Source organism: Ovis aries, chromosome 19 (assembly GCF_016772045.2).
Source record: "Ovis aries strain OAR_USU_Benz2616 breed Rambouillet chromosome 19, ARS-UI_Ramb_v3.0, whole genome shotgun sequence".
Classification (NCBI taxonomy): domain Eukaryota; kingdom Metazoa; phylum Chordata; class Mammalia; order Artiodactyla; family Bovidae; genus Ovis; species Ovis aries.
In genome coordinates this window covers 9,616,763-9,635,012 of record NC_056072.1, presented here as the reverse complement: position 1 = coordinate 9,635,012, position 18,250 = coordinate 9,616,763, and the positions used below count along the sequence as shown (strand labels likewise).

The window sequence follows — 18,250 nt, the reverse complement described above, 5'->3', positions numbered from 1 at the left end:
GGAGGTTCAGGTAACTAGTGGCTTCCTGTGTAAGTGGGTTTACATGCAACAATCTGTACATCTTGCCCAGCTGGTGCAACAAGGTCAGTTGTGTACAAGAGTCAATAAATGACCGCGGGGCTTTTGGGTCACGTGGAAACTGAGATGCACCATAATGCAAATATCAGCCTGTCTTGAAAGGAGAAAATGTAGGAAAAGAAATAAGACAATACAGAGCTGTACACTTGCGAAACAGCTCGGACTCTGAAGCCAGATGTCCAGAGCTTGAAGCCTGACCCCACTACTCACTGAGCAAGTAAGTTCCTATTGGGTTTCTGTGCTTTTTCCTTACCCGAAAATGGGAATAATGACACTTCCCCCACCTCACAGAAGGTTGTGAGGATTAAACCAGTTAAGGTAAGTGACGCACTCAAGGGTATTGACTGCCACCCGCGGTTAGCATTCCATGTTCCACTGAGACAAACACAGGAACCCACTCAACAGATCCTTCTTGATCTTACCAGCTTAGAGCCTGGCTAGTATTAAACTGCCAACACTTCTGCAGACCCCGGTCTTCTAGATACTGGGAGAGACATCAATGTCTATCAACCTTACAGCTGTTTCCAGACATTGCCGACAGCCTTCCAAGGCTCCCAGGAGCCGCCACTGGGCTATGCAAGGTGTGGGTGGACGGTGACTCTGGGGGTTCACACATAAATATGGGAGGTACCTGGATGACAATGCTAGAGTTGTCAGTATTTTTCAGTGAGTAAAAATGAAATTCAAGTGCCCTTGAAATTCATTTTGAAAACAACAAAGCTTACAGAGAAGGATTCTAAGAAAAAGTATAAATGAGAGAAAGATCTTAAGAGGGGTCCCAGGTCAAGACTATGTCAGGCAGATTTTTCCTACTTCCAAATTTTCCCTAGAAGCCCTGTCTGCAGCAAATGACCTTAACCACTTATGAAGATCCGTTTTCATGAAGATCATGCTTTTCTTTCTTGCTTGAAATACAGCTTTTGTATTTCTTTGAATACATTGGTACTTTTACCTGATATAATGGCACAAATCCAGTTACTTGGTATAAATGAAAGACAGCACTATTCTGATTTTAGTTTTCTTAACTTAAAAATTATAATAAGTTTAACTTGTTGGGAGCAGAGGGCTGTGTAGTTCCATGAAGCTTAACACCTGTATGTGTGTGTAATCACCACCATGATCAGGCTACAGAACAGTTTTATCACCCAAAACATTGCCTCATGCCATCTCTTTCCAATCACACCCCCCCACACACCCCAGCCCTGCCCCACTGATATAGCTCCTGGCATTCACTGGTCTGTCCTCCTCTGCCACTATAAGGGGATCATTTTGAAATGTTACAAAAATGGGGTTATAGAGTCTCTGATGCTTGGAGACCGGATTCTCCCACTCGGCTTATCGCCCTTGAGATCCAGCCAGTCTGCTCCTTCGTGCTCCATCGTACAGATGCACCATGTTTTATCCAGTCACTTTCTGAAACACGTTTGGATTACTTCTGGTTTGGGGCAATTATAAATAAAGCTATTCTAGACTTTTATCTACATGTTTCTGTGTTTATAATTTTAACATCTGGTGCTCGCCAGTTTTTTTTTTTAAGTTTTTCTTGCTCCTTAGAATACCCAATCTTGTGAATCTGGGATTATTCTATCCCCATGGAGTTTAGATCCTATCCTGGAGACTCTTGGAACACACCCTCCTGGGAAAACCTGCCTCTTCCAAAACCATCTGAAGTGGAGGCTCCTGTTTCTGTCTAGTGGAACTGGCCATCCTCATCTCTTCTTTTAAGATGCTCATGTTTTAAAAATAATTTTAAAATCAGAGTAAATCGACTCTGAGATTTGTTTTGAAATTTTACAGTGTTCCTTTACTATTTCAGATTAGAGAACATCAGTCATACGAATTCTACATTCTGATAAAAAGTTTCATGTTTCAGATCAGCGGTTCTCAAATGGTGGTCCACAAGCCAGCAGCATGAGCCTGGCCTGGAAGCTCGTCAGAAACGCAAATACGCAGGGCCTCATGTCAGATCTGCTGAATCAGAAACTCTGGCACTAGGGTCTAGAGGTCTCTATTTGAAGAATCTCTCCAGGTGATTTCTGATGCTCATGTAGGTTTCAGAAGCACTGCTTTAGGGATCAACAAGCCTGTGCAGTACAGAAAAGAATGCCACGGTCTGAGACTTCGTCTTGAGATGACATGCTTACTCACTTACTCACAAGTACTTCCTTCTGTAGCAGGAGCCACTTAAAAATAAGATGGTTCATTGTGTTAAAAATATGAGTCCTAGATCACCCACTGACATTTACAAGGCAGTTGGTGTAGTTCAATTTTGGTCACCGGGGGCAGAGCTCTGGAATCAAAACCTAAGTTGTGCAGAAATCCCTAACTCCTCAGTTGAAACAATGAACACATCGTCTTACCTTCTGTTTTCATCTTGTCATTTTATCGGTTCTGATGGGTAGAGAGCGGGGCAAATGCAAGTTTCCTCTCTTCCCTGGCTCTGTTCTGTAAGCCTATCCTTAGTGGGATATTGTTCATCGGCAGTGAGATAAATGAATTCAGAAGGGAAATAAAGTGGAAAAGCAGCTAACTTAGGGCCTCTCATCACAGATCTCACAAAAATAGGGATTACTGTTTCTATAATATAACAGGATTTCAAATTTATATATATATACACACATATATGTATATGTAATATATAATTTATCATATGCTACAAAATTAAATATATATGCATCTATATAAATGTATATATCAATTAAAACATTTAATTACTAAACTTAAAGCATTTAAGTAACAAAAGTGAACTGGTGGTTGCTCAGCTGTTTCCAGCTCTTTGCAATCCCATGGACTGTAGCCACCAGGCTCCTCTGTTCATGGAACTTTCCAGGCATGAATACCCGAGTGGGTTGCCATTTCCTTCTCCAGAGGATCTTCCTGGCCCAGGCATTGAACCCTGGTCTCCTACATTGCAGGCAGATTCTTTACCATCTCAGCCACCAGGGAAGCCCAAAAAGTAAACATAATCCTTAAATACATCCGTACAAATATATTAACAAAGCCACTACCTTCAACAAATAGCTAATAAGTGGGGTTTATTAGACCTACTACACTAATTTTTATTTCGGGGGAGGACTGAAACTACTGTTAACCTTACCACTTCCTTTATCTGAACAACCGACTCCCCAAAGGTAACAGGATAAAGGGACCCCTTTGATCCTGTACATCTGCCAAAAACAACCGTCACCCTTTACGCAGACACATGAAAGCTCAGGCAAGGGATGGATGAGTCTGTGTTCCAGGTGTCTGGGGCTGGCTTGCTAGAAGACAAATTGAGGCCAAACCACCCATGAAAAAAGCTCACATTGGCTCATTCTAATGTAGGTTTTCCAGAAGATAATCTCAGGGGGGAAATACCAGTAGAACTGATCACTTCATCTTCAATATTCGGAAACTGCAGAAGTGTGTGTTGGCCAGCGGACTTAAAGCAGGTTTATCTACCTGGTATCAATCCAGGCAGAACAAAGGACAGAATACAGAGGATAACCAAACTTGTTCCCAAGCTGACTGAGGGATGGCTCAGACCACGCATTTGAAGAACAAGGCAATATACCTGAACTGTAAAGAATCACAAGTGTAGCATCAAACACGCATTTCAAAGCTCAAACCAGGACTTCCCTGGCAGTCCACAGAATTATGACTCCATGCTGCCAATGCAGGGGGCATGAGTTCAATCTCAGGCCGGGGAAGTAACATCCCACATGCCACATGGCGGAAAAAGAAAAAGAAAAGCCCAAACCTCATGAATCCATGAGAAGAGAAAGTGGAAAGGCAATTTTTTTCTTGAAACTCCACTTATCACTTAAATATTTTCAAAACCATGGTTTTGAAATGTTTTAATTAATATTTTGTTCCTTAATCAATTATCCTTGGGCATCTATTTATATTTAAGTATGAACCATTGGCTTCCCAGGTGGCGCAGAGGTAAAGAATTCATTTGCCAATGCAGGAGATGTGGTTTTGTTTCCTGGGTTGGGAAGATCCCCTGGAGAAGGCAATGGCCACCCACTCCAGTATTCTTGTCTGGAGAGTCCCATGGACAGAGGGGCCTGGCAGGCTACAGTCTATGTGGCTGCAAAGACCAGGACGTGACGGAGCCACCGAGCACACCCACATACATGAACCATTGTGTCTCTTACATCAACAACACGGTTTCAGATTGAGCTGGCTGGTGAGTAAAGGTACAGGTTAGATGTGGTGTCATTTCCCCTCCCCCCATTATTCTTTCCCTTAACTGTGTGATATGTATTGTAAACATCTTATAAAAGCCAATACAAAAGAATCCCACCATCCATCAAAACCATTTTATCTTTTTTTCAGTCATCTGTGGACAGATGATATTTGTGACCCAAACTTTATAGCATTTTTATAACAAGTATTGATGTATCACTTCATTACATGTGCTCTTACAGGTTTCAACGTTTTAATAGATTAATAGACCTTGCAGGAGGAAGTCAGATAGAGACAACATTTCTCTTTTGTGGGGAATATTTTGCATGTGATCCTTCATGAAGGGAGTTTTGCTGCCAATTAAGAAAATGAAAGCTCACAACAGTTAACTGACTTCACCAGGTCAGTGACGGGCAGGGATAGAATTCAAACTTAGGTTACCTTGACTTCAAACCTGTTGCCTATCCATCACACCAGGAGAAACTGTCCCAGTGATAGGTGAATTTATGAGCTAGGTGGTCATTCTTGCCCCAAACGGCAGCCACAAGTACAGATTTGAGACACATAAAGTTCCACCCACTCTGTACCAGGTCAGAAGTTAACTTCCATGCTCTTCTTTGTCATGGCTCCATATATACCTTTCCATTATCCCCCTATATCCTGTTTCTTAATTCCTGATGCCTAGATGAGACAGAATTCTCTGTGTTCCACATGGCTATTGCATCCCACAGTGTGAGTTGTATCACAAAGGAAAAAAATAAAAGAAGAATTAAATATACCTCTTTCTTTTCCCCTGCAACAGGAATCCCCAAGGATGATACAACAAAAATATCCCACGCTGTGATGAAGACCAAGAGCTGATGGGTGTGGACATCATGTGGGCGTGCAAGTCTCTCTCTTTTACAAGAGAGGTAGTTCATAAATATATGATAACATTTATGATGGTTGGATGGCATCACCAACTCGATGGAAGTGAGCAAGCTCCGGGAGTTGGTGATGGACAGGGAAGCCTGGCATGCTGCAGTCCATGGGGTCACGAAGAGTCGGACACGACCAAGTGACTGAATTGACTGAACTGAAAAACAATGAAACAAAGTCTTTCTCCAAAATAAAGGTAAAAAAAGTTAGAGGTGTGTGCTCAATGTATGACTCTTTGAGACCCCATGGACTGTATCCCACCAGGCTCCTCTGTGCATGGAATTTTCCAGGCAAGAGTACTGGAGTGGGTTGCTGTTTTCTCCTCCAGGGGATCTTCCTGACCCTGGGATCAAACCCACATCTCTTGTGTCTCTTGCACTGGCGGGCAGATTCTTTACCATTGAGCCACGTGAGAGGACTATTTTCCAAAATAATAAAGCCACAAATAGCTTCTGATCAAAAATGATCCAAAGGTTAACCAACAAGGTCCTGCTGAATAGCACCAGGAACTCAGCTTACTGTTATGTGGCAGCCTGGATGGGAGGGCAGTTTGGGGGGAAATATATACATGTATATGCTGCTGTGCATCTGAAACTATCAAAGCATTGTTAATCTTATAGGCTATACTCCAATATAAAATTAAAAGTTTCAAAAAAATGATCCAAAGGTAAATTCAGAATTAGTAGAATTATACTGACTTTTCTCATCACTCTCCCTGTGGCTTCAGCAAATGACACAGGCAGGGCCACAGAAATCTTGTACCTCTATATTAAAAAGAAATTCTGCCTGAAGAAACACAGTAATACAGAGAGCAGAAGGTGCTAGCCACGTAAAGTAACTCCTGCAAGGCCGAACAAATGCCACTAATGACCTAATCAATACAGAAATAAGCACAGATTTCCTCCACTAATGGCCACTCAGTAGCTTCCCTAAAAACATTAAAAAAAAAAAATCGTTTCTCTTTCACTTAAAGTTTCCTTGCTATATTTATGTACTTCATCAAGAATACCCCAGAAGTTGACTTTCCCTCAACACATCTGGTCAGGTCACTAGGAAGACCATCTATCAATCAGTCTACTAGGAAGTACCATCTGTCAGTCATTTCGAGTTCTCAGATCTGGGTCTGTCTCACTGCTGTGAATTTCATCACTGACAGTACACACCCTCTGATTCCTGCTTAAGCCCAAGCATCTGATGTATAAACAATGAAACAAGTGATATCGCCTCATCCTTTCTTAAAACATCCAAACCTATCTATTTCCACAGCCAGATCAAAACAATGAGGTAATGTTTTCTAGCGATTTTAGAAAAATCTATTTCAGAGCTCTCTTCTCTTGCTAGACTCATTGGATGAATCTCTAATTATACACACGGCCTTCTGCTGGGTATAGCCATTGGTATTATCTGCAAAGTGTACAAATGTACACATTGTAAGTATTATCTGAAATCCGCCCTGGTTCTTAAAGCCCCAAATTGCCCCAGAAGGATGCTAAGACTAAACTATGTCACTTCTAGACAAATACAGAAAAGCCCCTAGTTAACATTCTTTGTAAAGCAGCATCAAGCCACAACCTTATCCCATGTGAGATACCACTAATAGAGAGTGAAATACTATGTGAAATTCTGTGTATACGTGGAATTCTAAACCACCCATGCCCACATCTCTTTTTCAAGATGCCTACCATCCATCTAAGCTTCTAAAATGTCAAACCCTGCTGTCTGTGCAAAGGAGTATCTTCTAGAAAGCATCTGGATTTTAGAGGTTCCCAGATGGCCTTTCGTCACTGAACCACTGGCTTGAAAGTACGTATCATGTACTGTATGACTGGACTGAAACTGGAGTCCCTTTATGCATGAACAGGATACCCAAAGTAACTGCCATGTCAACAAAACACACTCAAGACTGGGAGGGGTCTCAAGGGGATGCGTTTTTTTTGTGTGTGTGTGTGAGGCCTATGGAATCAAGCAGATTGCTTTGTGACAAGGACAAAGCAAACTGAAAATATGAGCCACCAGGGAATAAATGAATAGTACGAATTGGAGAAGCACCGACAACATCTTTAATGCTTACAGGCCCATTTTAGAGATGAGGAAGCTGAGGTTCAGGAAAGCTTGAAAAACCTACTAGCAAGTTGCAGAAGGGAATCTGAACCCAGGTCTGGGAACGCATATTCTCTTCATTGCTTTACAATGTTCTGTTAGTTCCCGCTGTGCAGTGAAGTGAATCAGCCGTGTGTACACATAGATGTAGACACAGATATATACACACACTCACACACACACACATATATGCCCTCCCTCTTGGACCTCCCTGCCACCCTACCCCTGTTCCACCCCCTAGGGCTTCACAGAGCACCGAGCTGAGCTCTCTGTGCTACACAACAGCTTCCCACTAGCTACTTCACACACGTCAGTGTAAAGCTGTCACTCCTAACTATTCTATTCATGATAAGTTAGCTACGTGCTAGAAGAATGACAACCTTCTAATCATTCCACCCATTCTGTAGCACTGGTCCTTCCTTGAAAGGTTAAGTAAAGAAAGTATGACCGAAATTTACGGGTGATTCAATATAAAATTGATTCACAAATATTATACTCTCCCAAATCATTCAATAATAGACACTGAATACTGGAAGAGATTTTAGAAATCAACTGGTGTAATTTTGATGCTTTATGGGTAACTTCTAAAATAAATTCTTCCTTAGTGTCTGAGGGCAAGAAATTTTAACATGGTGCAGGTCTTAGGACAATGTTTCCAGATGTCCCTCTGCTTCCAAATACCTAAATCTGTAACTCTGTCTCAGCCAATGGGAAAAAAAAAAATACATTCTTAAGAGAAATGATCCTTCAAGTAACATACAGATCAAACCTTTTACTCCTAAAGATTCCTAGCACTGTATGTTATCCCATCTCCATCTCATCACAGGCATTAGTTTTTAATCTACCAAGGATGTTTATAATATTCTGAAACTATTTCAGTTTCCTTTTTCAAACACACAATGTAGAATCTAACAACAAATTCAAAAAATCATTTGCTTTCAGAAAAACTTTCTTCTTAAATCTAAACAGATACGTTAGCTTGATCTGATATGCATTTGAACTCTGTAGTTTATAACAATGATATTTGCATCAGTTGCTTGCAGCTCTGGTAACAGTGTAAATGCGTGATTTTTATAAATTCAACAAAGAAAACCAAATGGCTTATTCCAATTCCATACACATTTGTCACAATCAGCTTGTCTTTCTCTTCTGAGAGAACGTCCCAATTCCTGCTTTCATGATTTCAGTTTGTGCTCTGTTATCATCAACAGAACTTTCCCCCAGTAGTGGTGTTAATTCTTCCATGTTTGCTTTCTGGAAACAATATGGTCTCCACTCTCGAGGTATACTTTTTGTCAACTTTCTCAATGAAATTTATGGGTTCAAAAAAAAGATTTTTCTGATTTGTCAGATTAATTCATAATTTGTTTATATAATTTATCGTCCAAGATATTCTCCATCTATCATTTTGGAGTTTCCTTACACTCTCAATCATTCAATTCATTATTCAAAGGGTTCTAGTGCATGTCTCTTTCCTAAATGCCTACAAAATCCTACAGAGCAAATTTCCCAAATACTTAGCTTGGGACCGGATGTAAAAATATTTATTTTCAATAAATATTTGAAAACCAAAAATGAACAAGTAAATGAGTGAGCATGACATCTGATGCCACAGACAGATCTTGCTGACTCCCACACAAGAACTCCGTCTCTTCCATTCAGCTCCAATGTGAAGTCCCCTACTTTGACACAGTGTGGTCCAGAAGATATTTTTCTGGTTTCCTGTTGGAAATGCCAGTTGTGGCAGACTCTCTTGCTTTCTACATCTTCCTAAAGCCTGCCATCACCTCAAAGAAGACAGAATGTTCTCATCTTTCGAAATTAAGGTACCAGGTTTTGTTCTGCTTTGTCAAGTCAGAAAGGTATGCAGATGCTCATTCCATCGGAACCATGCTCAGCATACCCTAAAATGCAGAAATTAAGAAAGCAAATTCACTCTACTCTTATTCAACCAGATCCCACACTTTAGGACTAGACTGTTTTGAAAGAGAAGGGTAAGACCTTAACTCAGTCCCAAGCAGCTCAACTGGTTTGCCAGTTAACCCTCATCAATCTGATCACTGCTTCCATATAATAGGGAGAGTAGGGCAACTCTCCTTAAGGCAGAAAGAGAGGTTGCTGTTGATGCTGCTAAGTCGTTTCAATTGTGTCCGACTCTGTGCAACCCCATAGACGGCAGCCCACCAGGCTTCCCCGTCCCTGGGATTCTACAGGCAAGAACACTGGAGTGGGTTGCCATTTCCTTCTCCAATGCATGAAAGTGAAAAGTCAAAGTGAAGTCGCTCAGTCGTGTCTGACTCCTAGCGACCCCATGGACTGCAGCCTACCAGGCGCCTCTGTCCATGGGATTTTCCAGGCAAGAGTACTGGAGTGGGTTGCCATTGCCTTCTAAGGAAACCCAATTTTTCAGTATTTTCTTCTCATTCCTCCTCCCCTGCCTTCGTCCATCACTGCCTACTTGCCCAGTTCTTCAGAGGAGTGAATTTCTTCCCCACACCCTGGATCACCTTCCCCAATGTTAATCCCTTCAAAGGCACATTTCCAGTAAACAGGCATTATTTCCAGCTCTGTGTGTCAGTGATTTGGAAATTGTTTGCGCACTTGCCTCATCTTCTCTCCCAAGACCACATTAACTGAGTGTTAACTATGATTTCCTTTCACGTAGATGGAAAAGTGATCTAGGTATTCAGTGTAAACGACTGACGTTTTAGGGACCTTGCTATCTCCATAAAAGCCTGAGTCACTGCTTGAGATCTAAAGGAGAAGCTTCTTTGTACGAGCCAAAATCATTTCTAGTGAAGTTATAATTCTACATATAAGGGCATCTCTTTGTTCTCTTTCAGAAAGATGAATGTCAGATCCACTTAGGCTGAAACTTTTTAGGGGAAAAACACAGTTAAAACTTTACTTAGAGCTGATTTTAATCCTGAATAATAGGAGCCATCAACAATATAAAGGTCAATTTTTAATTCCACAAGCCTATTAAATAGCTGGCATGTGCAAACAAGGACAGCTAAGGACGGTGCAAAAAAATGCACTGGGAAATACACACAGGCCTTGTTTCATGGCACTTTATTGCTCTTTGTAGTTATTGTCTTTTTGTTTTTTTCCAAATTGAAGGTTTGTGGCACCACTTCATTAAGGGGGTCTATTGGTGCCATTTTTCCCAAGTGCATTTGTTCACTTCCTGTCTCTATGTCACATTTTAGTAATTCTAATATATCCATCATTTTCTTTATCATGATGTTTGTTATAAAGTGATCTGTGATCAGTGATCTTTGATGTTACTCTTCTAAAAAGATGACAACTTGCTGAAGGCTCAGATGAGGGTTGTTAGTCTCTTTTAATAATAAAACATTTTTAGATTAAGGTATGTACATTGGCTTTTTTAAAGACAGGATACAATTACACACTGGGAACCAAAAAATTTCATATGACATGCTTTATTGCAAAAGTAGCTTTATCAAGGTGGTCTGGAAATGAACCCACAATATCACTGAGGTTTGCCTGTACCTGTATACTTTTGAGATAAATTCATTTTTTGTTTAATGCTAAATGGCTAGCATTTAGGCATATATATTATGCTGATTCTAGTATATATATATATATATATATATATATACACACACTATGTATATATACGTACATACTATCTATATTAGTGTATATATATGTGTGTGTATACATATATATATATATATGTGTGCGTGTATATATATGTATAGTATATGTAATACGTATTGGGTTGGCCAAAATTTTCATTTGGAATATCTTACAGAAAAATTCAAACTTTTTGGCCAACCTAGTATACATATATAATGTTGTATATATTCTTTGCTGCTGCTGCTAAGTCGCTTCAGTTGCGTCCGACTCAGTGCGACCCCATAGACGGCAGCCCACCAGGCTTCCCCGTCCCTGGGATTCTCCAGGCAAGAACACTGGAGTGGGTTGCCATTTCCTTCCCCAATGCGTGAAAGTGAAAAGTGAAAGTGAAGTCGCTCAGTCACGTCTGACTCGTAGCAACCCTATGGGCTGCAGCCTACCAGGCTCCTCTGTCCATGGGATTTTCCAGGCAAGAGTACTGGAGTGGCTTGCCATTGCCTTCTCCGACATACTCTCTAACCTTTCCTAATTTTTTGTTCTAGCACTTATTAGAATATTGAAGGTTTATAAATGTGTTCTCAGGTACCTTCTGAGAAATTTCATCGGAGCCTTTTCTGATGGTACTATTTCCCAGAACAACGTGTGTGTGCGCTGAGTCGTGTCTGACTCTGTGACCCTTTGGACTAGAGCCTGCCAGGCTCCTCTGTCCATAGGACTCTCCAGGCAAGAATGCTGGAATGGGTGGCCATTTCCTCCTCCAGGGGATCTTCCTGACCCAGGAATAGAACCTGCGTCTCCTGTGTCTCCTGCAATGGCAGGTGGGCCCTTGGCCACTCTGCCACTAGGGAAGTCCCCTCAGAAGAATGGCTGATATTTAATTATGGTTTTTAAAAAGTGTGGTTATCTGATGAATTAACTCTCTACGGAACACCATTCATGGTTCTCCATTTTCTGATGGGGACCAACTGATTAAAACCCAGTTATGTCAGACATCACCCTCTGACCATTTTCATGTAAGGGCTGAAATGGTTCATTTCAGCAACATTAACTGAAGATACTTTAGAGTCTGAGGCCATTATCAGCGGTGCACTCCAAACAGCTTTCTCCCGGCTCGGGAGACAGGAAACCAAAGCCGCCAGTGGGAGCGCCAGAGAGCCCAGCAGCCAGCCCACTGCTCTGCTTGCCTTAACTTCGGAGAGGATATTGACAAATGTTTCCACCTACCCTGCCACCCCAGAGTTGCTGCTCCTGGTCGCAATCCTCAGCGCAGGATGCAAGGTAATTCCTCCCTGGATCCATTTCAGTTCCTTCGCATCCAATAATGACCTTGCTCTTCGGCCACCCCTTTCGGATGGTGGAAATTACTCAAAATGTTTTAGAGAAGTCCTATCCTTTCATTTTCCAGAAAACTCTCAGTGGGTCCATCTCTCCCCCTAGAGACTGACAGGAGAGAATGACCTTACTAAGCATTCCTATCCTCATACAAGGCCCACCTCCTAGATTAGTTACTACCTCTGCTTGGCTGTGGACATTTTCTAGGCTCACAGAAAAAATCGTGCCTAGAAAAATATCTCTCTAGGCACGGAGAGAGTAAAGCTAGTTTCCAATTTCAACCAGTAAAGGTGGTTACGAGGCGGAAACAGAAAAGAAATGTACTCTAAATTACTAAAACACAGACACACGAAATGCTTAAAAAGAAGTTTTTCTTATTTCATGTAATCAGGTTAAAGCTTTCTCTCAACACTTTTTATGTGAAAAGGTGATGGTTTCCTTTTAGTGAATAAATACCAAGGTGCCAGGGACTTTGTTTCTGCTTTAGTCTTGCCAAGCAGGAAAGAGGAATTAACGAAATCGCTATGGTCACATGATGGGCATTTGTTTGTGACTGAACTGGTGTTACTGCAGTCTTGAGGAAACTAGGAAGCAGAGAGGGGTTGAGAGTCTTGGCCATAGACATATTTTTCAGTTATTTACTTAGACCCAGAAGCTAGACCCCAGGATGGGTTGCTCAGGGGGTAAACTGCATATTTACAGAGGCAAGTTTTGGAGAAGTGAGATTTAGAGGCACCACCACATTTAGACTTTGTTTTCCAGACCTTTTCTTTTAATCCAGATTTTGCACGTTTCTCTGATCTGCAGAATCCCATGGAGGCCCGTGTATCTCAGTGGTACAGTCCGTCATCATGAGCACACAGCAGTCCCCTGCCTGCTCCCTGATGAGTTCCAGCATCCTCTAGCCCACACTTCTTTAGTTTCAACCTGACAAGGGATCCAAAGCTCCTCTGAGCTCAAAAGGTCTCCCTATCTATAGCTTCCTGCAGCATATCTGACAAATCATGCCGACACTGCAGTCATTATCATTGTGAAATCCATGTCTTACGATCTGAATACATTTTTCACATATAAACTCTCTTAACTAAATACACTCTCCCACCTCTTCATGCTGAAAAAAAAAAAAAAACCCACTAAAAATGAAGCCACATGTAGTTCCAGATAAAGTCGATAATTATAATAGTAATTAAAAATGAAGGAGTCCAGTTGTTAAGAGTGCTTCACGGAGCTTAAGCAGATAGCAACAGCATGGACTGACATCATGATGGCATGCTGTATCATTTCATCTTTCCCAAACTCTACCCGTGATTATATGGAAATTTCAGGGTTAGAGAAAGATTTTAATCTTCACAAAGGAAATATGAAATAAATGCTGAACAAAGTTAAATAAGCATCAAAGTGAAAATAAAAAGACAAACCATTAATACCAACTAGTTGTTTCCAGTGGGATTTCTAAATTCGTCTTTAGTGCCATGCCATTTGTTTGATAATTTCCTAAAATTCTTACAGTGCTAGTATATCTAAGTAAATTTAAAATAAATATAAAACAGTATAACTTAAAAGTGTTACTGCCATTATTCCCATAAGCCGGATAAAAGAAATAGGATCACAGATACAACTGCAATGTCCTGACCATGAATGACTTTGGCAGAGTTCAATAGCAATTTCAACATAACTGTGTGCTTCGTTGACTTAAAAGAGTGGTCATCTGAGTATCAACCTTAATCTTCTTTCTCTAAAAAATATTAAAAAAAATAAATGCTATATTTATAACAAAAAGACCTTTTGACACTCATTTTTAAAAATTGCATTTTAAAGAATCGAGTATGTGAAGCTTGTAAACAATGCTGAAGTCTTGATTCTGTCACATATTCACATGGCATCTACTTATTTTCTAACAGCTCTTTGATGATTAAATTAAGTCAGATGACAGCAGCACTGGGATTTCCATCAGAGTGGTATACATATTAACCAGCAAAATACTAAGAAAAACCTGCCAATGAAGAGTATGGATATTTTCTTATCAATAAGTATTAGAACTGCCTGTGGAGATTTTAGCTGGTGGCTTTAGAAAGGTATAAAAGAACTGCAACATTAACACGATAGCTTTTTATTTGCCTATTGAGTTTATGAGCAAGAAAAAGTTAAACAATTATGCATAATCCCTGAATTTCAGAGAGTTGCCATGCCCCTCCTTCATTCTCTGCCGACCCATGGCTGGATTTTTCTATGTGACGGTGATGAAATCACCTGAAAGCAGCTGAGATGACGGAACAATCAGATGACAGCTGGGCCTTCTAATTTCCATGTCAAGGCATATCATATTTGGACTTGGAAGACTGTAAAACTTTTAGAAATTGATGTTCCGTTGTTTTCTGAAGATGGGGAAACAGTTTATCTCAATTATTGGTGCTGATTTTCCATTGCAACCAGATCAAATTATGTCAACATGCATTTTTAGTTTTTCCTTTAAGGTATGATGCTGTGGATTAGATGGTCCTAATGCAAGTATTGGATCTTGACAAATGGAAGAAAATCTGCAAAATATGTGAGATCATTCCTCTGGTTTGCATTTCCCTAGAGATGATCCTTACACATTTAATGCATGATAAAGAAGCAACTGACAATAAAGGAAATGCAAAAGAATGTGTATCCATTATTAAAAATTCCAGCACTACATCCATCTTAGGTTGAAAAGTCACAGAGTTCTTTTGGAAGTCTTTATCACAAACACTGATTTCCTATCTTATGTGGGTATCAGGAGGTTGATCTGGGTTTATTTAGGTAGATTAGCTTTGTGAATATGTCTCAGTGAAAAAAACTTGCAGAAAAAAAAGACTGTATATTACATTAAGTGATTCTGCATAGAATCACATGCTGCATAACCACAGAAATCTCTACAAAATTTGCCTAAATATTTGAAATAAAACGTGACGCAGTTGTTTTCCTGTTAAAAATCTTAAATCCTTCAACTGAAACCGAATTTCATTTTTACTTATATTAAAACCAATGTTACTATTCACAGAAGTGATATTGTCAACAAAATATTAATATTTTGTGTGTTATCCACAAAACATTTTTAATGTAAGAATTGCACCATTTTAAAATAGTGTGAAATGTATTAAATTGATAAAAGGCCTGTTTCTTAAAGGGCTAATCTCTAGTGGAACCCTCTTCCCTTTACCTGCAGAAAATGAAATATTTTCTGCTGCTAGATAAAAGAAACAATTGTAACATATTAATACTTTAAAAATGTGGTATGAATTTATGACTGAGGGATAATTATGACCTTGTACCTTGAGTGAGATAATTCTGGGTGAATTCTTTGGCCTTTTAATAAGTCACAGATGCAATTTGATCCTAATAGATATCACTTGGTTACAGAACTTAAAAAAAATCTCACATAACCTTTGGCATGGACACTGTATATTAGGTAGGGGTTATAAAAAACTGCCAGGAGAAATTTTCTCAAGAAAAGTATGTAGAAGAATTTAAAATATTGATCTACTGTGGCTGCAGACCATGGTTACCAGTCCTTCCACCTGCCCATATGAAGATCGCTGCCGGCAGCAAGGGAAGAACGTAGCATGATGTTAAAGACTCAGTTTGAAGGTAGAGTCAGTTTGGTGTATTCTAAGTCCGTTCCTTTTGTTTTTTCAATTTCTCCTCAACTGTCCCAGTGGAATTCTTTCAATCCGTGTTTTGTTTTACCTGCACAGCTATTTCCCAGGGCACAGATACCTCCCAGTAATTTTAGAGAAAGGTACCTTCAAAATGCTAGATGGGCGTTTCATGACTTACAAAAATACAATATCACCAGATTACAGAGGATTTTGAAATCACAAGCTAACACTGCTGCCAAACATTAAAACCTGCAGAGTAAACTTGAAACTCTGCCTCAAGTACTTTATTTTTGATCAAGCAGATGATCCTAATGTATGCAGTTTAAATACTGTGTATCTCAGCTCCCATCTCATCCTCATAGAAATGAAAGGGTTGTGATGTAAATACAAATATTATATAACTTTGAACATCCAGAGCCAACTTTAATCCAAGATGAGCAAAATTAATTTAGATTATAAGACTCTGATCTACTGAGAAAATCAATTTATTAGCACTTGGCATAAATATACATTAAAGGAAACCAACCTCAGAAGCAAAGATAGCCTGAGAAAAACAAATCCAGTCGCAGATAAGTCTTGCTCATATTTTTTCTACCTTCAATAGTCTTTCAGCAGTGACTTCTATAACTGTTTGAAATCATTAAGCATATTTAACTTTCAATGTTAGAATGAAAAATAAAAGAAAAAAAGCAAAGTCAGAAATGTAAAGACTCTGGAAGCACCGATTTAGAAAAAAAAAATGAAAGTCGTTTGTCTAAAGGGAGGAAGTACGGATTTGATAAGTTCATCATCACTGACTTAAAATATGTTCAGAACTTCGCTGGTGACATAAGGCATTTTTGAGGAAGCCAATTCTTTTCCTGATTAGAGATTCACAAATTTCTCAGCATGCACCACTGTGTGGAACCATTTAGGACCATGCCAGTACTTACCATTTGAAGAGATGGTTTTCAGTGTCCACATCACCTTTAAGCCCCAGATTCTTTCTAACCTTGTCATGAAGCAGATCTGAATTAAACTAACATATATACAAAGGGTTCATTTGCAATTTTCAACCTTAACGGACTTCAAACTGTCTCTCCATACTAATGAGGATCTTCAGTCCTATCCACTTCTGGCTATCTGGTATATTGTGTCTTTACCGGCTAACTCACTCCACACTCTACTTTGCAGTTTATCATGATCTTGTGCACAGATACAATCCACATTGAATTCAGATGAGAATGCCCATTGCCTAGAGAATCTGGAGAAAAGTAGCAGCATTGTGGTTCAAATAATATTTCTCTGGTAAGAGAAATATTATAGTCAATGTAGATTACTTTCTCCTTCTCGAAGTAGAAGGTGGGAAACACAAGCAACTGCAGCAAATTATACTAACTCTCTGCAATGTATTTTTCTTGTTTTTTTTTTTGGGGGGGTTACTTCTTATAAAAATTGACAAGATTCAGGACAACTTTGGACACTGTTCTAACAGCTTCATTTAATATTAGTTATGACTCATTTCTCCACTTAATACAAACTTCTCACTTTCTCTTGTGTTTATTACTTTTGAAACAACCTAGGCATTTTTCTAATTAGCTTTACTCTGCACAAAAAAATAACCCGACTGCAGTACCTTGTTAATGTGAAAGTGAACAACAGGGACCTTTCTGATCGAACATTCTCACTTCCTACCTCAAGACAGGCGTTCTGCATATATGCAAATGCTGCAGACAGATGGCTTTGTATATCTTACGCACTATAACATTAAGACATGTCCCCCCTCATTATAAAATCCTGAAAATTACCAGCGCTGCCTCTGCCATCTACATTTAAGAGATAGTTAACCTTTGGTAACATATCTATTGTGCTTATCTCAAAGTAAGGGAGGAAAACAGCTTAAACATTCTATCAAGTTCAGCCAAAACGTCCTACTTCACTTCATTGCCATAATACTTGATCTAGACTCCACATTTATAAAAGAAAATGAAAAGCAAATTCACAAGGCAGAGCTTCAAGTCATCAGCCTATCTTAGAAGGATTGTTATTTTATGCCCGGAACATTTTACAAGCTCCAAACCCTTCCCCAGTACAATATTTTAGGAAGCTGAAATTACTTCTGCACGTCTTACCACCCAAGCACCTGACAATTTGGATTAAAAATAGTATATACACAGTAACTCCCTGGTTACTATTTCCCTGAAGTTTTAAGGCACTCAAATTATTGAATCTTCTTTCTAAGAATTACTGGAGAGGTCGATGAAAACACATATCAAACTATTCTCAGGTAATTCTCCCACTAAAATCAACTGGCCTCTGTTAGTGCGATTCATTAGGACTAATGAAAATTACCATCTCCAGTAGCCAGTCTGTACCTTTCCAGACATCCTTCCCCAGGATCCATCACCATGCCCAGCTCTGCCTTCCATCCTGCTCCTTGTAGTGCT

General features: G+C 39.7%; 1 protein-coding gene across 49 annotated transcripts in view; it reads right to left on the bottom strand.

Annotated features, from left to right (window-relative positions):
* The window catches only part of ARPP21 (cAMP regulated phosphoprotein 21), a 163,519-nt gene that overhangs the window by 141,908 nt on the left and 3,361 nt on the right, over positions 1 to 18,250 (bottom strand). For 11 of the 49 annotated variants that reach the window (XM_027957979.3, XM_060402772.1, XM_027957996.3 and 8 more), the window contains exon 1: positions 1 to 18,250. This exon is cut by the window's left edge. The exons of 32 other annotated variants lie outside the window; for them this stretch is intronic. The gene's annotated coding sequence lies outside the window, so the exon portion shown is untranslated. 6 more of the 49 variants (XM_027957982.2, XM_060402771.1, XM_060402777.1 and 3 more) reach the window with 2 other exon arrangements.